Source organism: Triticum aestivum, unplaced genomic scaffold (genome assembly GCF_018294505.1).
Source record: "Triticum aestivum cultivar Chinese Spring unplaced genomic scaffold, IWGSC CS RefSeq v2.1 scaffold151498, whole genome shotgun sequence".
Lineage (NCBI taxonomy): Eukaryota > Viridiplantae > Streptophyta > Magnoliopsida > Poales > Poaceae > Triticum > Triticum aestivum.
Window position 1 is genome coordinate 1 of NW_025226301.1, and position 5,327 is coordinate 5,327.

General features: G+C 41.1%; 1 long non-coding RNA gene across 1 annotated transcript; it reads left to right on the forward strand.

Moving 5' to 3' along the window:
• The first annotated feature begins 261 nt into the window (after positions 1–261).
• Positions 262–1,126, forward strand: LOC123172573 (uncharacterized). Its single transcript, XR_006485641.1, has 2 exons — positions 262–451; positions 590–1,126. It is a non-coding gene; the product is annotated as an uncharacterized lncRNA (long non-coding RNA).
• Positions 1,127–5,327: the final 4,201 nt, after the last annotated feature.

Sequence of the window (5,327 nt, forward strand, 5' to 3'; positions counted from 1 at the left end):
CTCCGTTCCATTGTTTTGTTCTTCGCTCGCCTCAATTGAGCCCTGCGGCATGCTGGTCTGTTCTGCCATACACTCAGATCACCAGGAGCCTTAACTGGAACAACAGGCGATGCTTCTCGTTTGCACTTGTTGCTGGTGATGATACAGCCGTTCGTTTCCACCTATCTGCTGGACATGCAAGTACTATCTTATACTGTAAACTTTGTCGTGGTCTTTTGATTCGATTTTCCGTTAATCATTTATTTCGTATAATCCACTTTGTTGCAGATAGCTACTCAACTTGTAGTGGAAAAACATCCTTACATCTTGTGCTGCCAATGACACTGAATGATCTCGACTGAATCTGTAGCCTGGGATTCCATTTCCGAGCCAGGAGAGAGCTAGTTCGATGTGCCTGGACAGTCAAAGTGCCTCTGAAACGTGTACCATGAAGTAATCATGCTGATAACTGGTAAGTTATTTACTTGCAGTTATCATGCTATGTGTTCATCATATCCTTGCAATTTTGTCACATTGTTTTCAACTTGCGAAGACATAATATATTTGCCGATGAAATAAAAATAATGCATGCTCCGTAAATGCATTTCAGCTTGGGACAAGACGTCGAAAATGCAGTGGACTATACACCCGACTAGAAGCTGCTACCAATGCTTGCAGCTGCATATACATGCTGTTATGCTGCAACTGGCCATGAATTGGCCATCACGTTCAGTTCTCCAGCATCTCTGTTAGCTGCCGGCCTCTAATATGGTGCAAGGTGAAGCTGAGAGGGATCTTTGCCATTTCTCCACTGCCAATGGAAGAGGAACGCATTGCTCCTGGGGCCTCAATGCTACAACGCCACTTTGAGATCTAAGAAGGAGTTTGCCCAGATGAAAAACCGGTTCTTGTGGAACACCATGGAATGGAAAGGCTGATCAACCTGATGAGAAGACCTGCAATTTTGGAACAGACTTGCTCTGTTTTCTAGTGCGTACTCTGTTTTTCTAGAGCTGGTATATTACTCTCCATTGGTTGTTGCCACAATGTCTGTGCTACTTTGTACACAAAGAATGATGACTGCATCTGTTGTTATCCATTTTCTACAAGTTTGAGTTGATGAAACAATACTCCTACTGCCCTGCTATATATGGTATTAACTCTGCGATTTTCATCGGTTTTGCTTTGCAAATTACAATTTGCCAGCAAAAAGGCCTCACGGCAGTATCCGACATCCATAATTTTATTTTCGAATGAGTAGTGTTTTCGATCCATAGTTAGTGATCATGTTTGCACACTGTAGGCAGTTTGTTAGACCGCGGGGAGCCTGCAGGCTGAACTGAGCAGTCAGCAGACCGACAAAGATACAAACAGGGATGTTAGTGGCTTTCAGAGGCAATCACCCTGAAGCTTTAACCTCATCAGCATGCCAACAGCAAGAACATAAAAGAGCAACAATCACTCTTATGCAGAGATTTGATGGTTTAGAATTTAAAATCGCCCTATCCGGTACTTTAGGCCGAAATTGCTCAACTACAGATGAGCCTTTACAAAGATCTCCTACCTTCTTCCCTCGGCGGAGCGTTTCCTGAATGGTGCAGCAACAGCCGCCGCCGCTGCCGGGAATCTTTGGTCCCCTGGCCTCCAACTACCATTTTGGCGCTGCGAGGTGGGGGACCTCGCATCTTTAAGATTTGTATGTTCTTTGTCATCGCCTAGTGATCTTTGTATTTTGTGAGAATAAAAGTACTTTCGTTCTTTTGACGGTGCCATAAGATTAAAGAGTTTTCTATCCTCGCAGATCCGACTATTCGGATCTTATGAGTTTATGTTGGTGTGTTTATGCCGTCTAGTGATCCAATTTTCATAGATACTTTTACTTAAAATTAGATCCCATGTTAATAGGTTTATTCACGAAAAAACTGGACGAAAAATCAAATCAAGAGCACGTTTTTCTTCGCTTCTGAAGAGTCACATCCGTGGCTATCATGAAAGAAAATTGATGCCTCTCGTGGAAGCAAAGTTGTGCCTCCCGTGGTAAAAAGAAAACAAGAAAACACATTTATTTTTTTCGTTTCCGAGAGTCACAGCCCTGCCTCTCGCGGAAGCAAAATCGTGCCTCTCACGGAAGCAAATCCATGCCTCCCACGAAATCAAATATGTGCCTCTCGCTGAAGCAACTATGTGCTTCTCGTCGAATGGAAAAAAGAAAACGCATTTTTTTGCGCAATTTTTTTGTCCAAAAGCTAAGAAAGACCGGTAGAAAACTGAACAGCCGAAAAAACAGAAAAAAAAACATCTAAAAGGCGGAAAAACGTGTGAGGAAAAATAAATAGCATAGGGAGCGCCCAGAGCACGACACATGGTGGCGGCTGAGTGGCGCGCTCTAAGCCCATCCCAGGTGACCCTTGGGGATGCTCGGAAGGAGCGCTCCACTGTTACTTGCTCTCTCCCAGTGGTGGTGACATTGAACGCATCACATGCATGCCACTTATCGCAACCACACAATTTTGATCGAATTTTCTCACCTTGCACCTGGAGGTTCTGTTTTTTTCTTAGATTCACTTTTACAAAATGATTTATTTCTCGAATCATGCGTCCCAATCATGAACTGTTCTCACCATTGTGCTTCTAGCGTCGAGGTCTACAAAACTAGATTTCATGTTGACAGGTTTTGACATACTTTATTTCGAACAAACTCTATGCTCCCAAACTATAGTAAATCGTTTTTAAAAACAGTACTAGATTGTGATTCAAACTATACTAATGTGTGCTTTACTTTACTTTTGGAAGCATAATTGTGTTTTTTCATGCGTATGCTACTTGTGAAAATAAAAAAAGAAGAACCAATAAAACACAAACCACTAGAAAAGATGAAACCAGAAAACTGAAAATTCTGAAAATAAAAATAACAAAAACCCAAAAAAGAGATTGAAAAACCGGAAACGAGGAAAAATACAAAAAATCAGAGAAAAAAGAAACCAGCAGAAAAGCGAGAAGCTGTAAAAACTATGAAACAAAAAAGTTATACTTCACCAGGAAGCACACCTCTGCTTCACTTTTACGAAGAAGCACAGTTGTGTTTTCATGTGAGAGCCATAACTGAGCTTCACATTTCAGAGAAGCACAACCGTGGTTTTCAAGCTCACGCAGATAAAAAGGAGGAGGAGAACAAAAAGAAAAACAAAAAAATAAAGAAAAATCGGAAAACAAATCAAATACCAAAAAAAAACATGTTACTGAATAAAACCATTCCAGTGTGCGAAGCGCCAACGCGCAACACGTGGCGGTGTTGAACCGTTCCATGTAGAATGCTGGGTGCTCCGTGCAATAAAACTGTTCGCTAGGACCCCCTACTCCCCTATTTGCCGCATTATGCGGCAAACTACTGCTACTTCGCACAGGCAAGTGATCCGAGCGGACCGAAATGGGCCTGCCGATTTGTACATCAACAACATGGTACAAGGACCTGGTTTTTCGAACCTTCTAGAGTTTTATTTTATCTTTTGTGTTTCTTTTTAATCATTATTTTACCCTTTTTTCCTTTGATTTTTTAATTATGTCATTTTCTGAAATGGTTCATTTTTTACCTTTTTAAGATAATGTCATAATTTCTATAAAAAATATTCAAAAAATTTGAAAAAAACACCAGAAACAATTACAAGCTAAAAAATGTTCATGTTTTCTAAAAGGTTTTAAAAATTGTTTGTGTTTCGCAAAAATTAGAAGCCACCTAGCAAATGTTATTGGTGCAACAGCGAACATTCAAGTTTTTCATATTCCTAGAGAACTTAATGTAAAAGCTCACAACTGTGCACCTTTTTCCTATAGAGAAGATCATCTCCCGTGCACTAAGTTTGCTTTTTGTAAAGTGGAATATGTAGGAGGTCATTGTCCTACGCTTTCAAGGGTTGGCAACTTATGTACTAAGGACTGCCAAATCCTTTCTGTAACCTGTGTCTGAAATAAATACAAGGCGCCTCTGGCGCAACCACTTGTCCAAAAGTAATAATATTCAGAAACAATCTAGGAAAACCAAAATATTCACAAAAAAAGGTTCTGGATGGTTGTTCACGACTTCAAGAAAAATCACTTTATAAAAATGCTTCCTGATTTCAAAACTTGTTTGCTCTTTAAAAAAATGTGCACAATTAAAATAATGTTCAAGTTTTTTTAAAATGTTTCACGTGTTTCAAAAAGTGTTCGTTTGTTCACAAATTTTTCATATTTTCAAAAATTACTCTATTTCCAAAATGTTCACTGTTTCCAAATTCTTTACTTTCTCAAAAAATATTCTCCTTTTCGTAAAATGTATTTCAAAATAATATTGGGGATTTAAAACATGTGCATGTTTCCGAAAAATGTCCCCGTTCAGAAATTATTCCCATTTCCAAAAAATGCTAGGTCACATTATTGCGAGATAGTAGCAACTCTCGTCTACAAAGTTTGCTTGGGTTGGCCAGGCCAATAATCTGTGTAATGGTGGTTATATCCGGCATTCAAGGTTCTACCTAGGGTGGGGATCGATTTCATGAATCTTTTGTGTGAATTTGAGAAGGTTTTGGGCAGTCGATATCGGTTCTTGCGGGCGGGAGGGCTTCGTTTTTGGATAGTTTTTTAAGTTTTTGTTAAGGTTTGTGTCCTATTTAGAAAGGCGAGGCGGTGGCGGCACATAGCTATCAACTGATGATGCTTACTATGTATACTGGTACAGTCCATTTCTATTTCTTCTACTTTTTTGCCCTCTACAACAACAAAGATAATATGCGCTGAAGACGAGTGTCCAGATAGTTGATGATTGATCTCTTCTCCATTCCATTCATCGGTTCTTCGCTCACCTAGATCGACCCGTGTTACTTGTTGGCATGTACTGCCTTACGCTCAGGTCGTCAGGCACCTTAACTGGAAGACCATGGTTGCATGCTTTGATTAATTGATTTAGTGTTGGAGTTTTCACGTTCAATACTTTGTGACGGTTTCTATAATAGAAATAGACGAGGAGGCTAGTTGCTTAAAAAGAAGTTTTTGAATTTTTACCGGGTAGGGAGGGAGATCCTTCCCCGCCTGAAAGAATGGACCAAAATGCCCAGAGAGAATGCGACGCCACGGGAGCAAACACCTAGCTAAGCACACGCAGCCAAGCATCAACTTGAGCATGGTCTGCCTCTGCAAAACGCGGGCGCCACAGCACGGCGTCATCGCGACAGGCTTTGAGAGTGGCGTCAAGAGACGGCGCCCCGTCCCGGAAGACCACGACCTTCCGACGCTTCCATAGATGCCAGCAGCAAAGTGGAGTGAAGGACGACGGGGACGCCACCCACCACAGCGGCGACGTCGAAGAGGTGCAG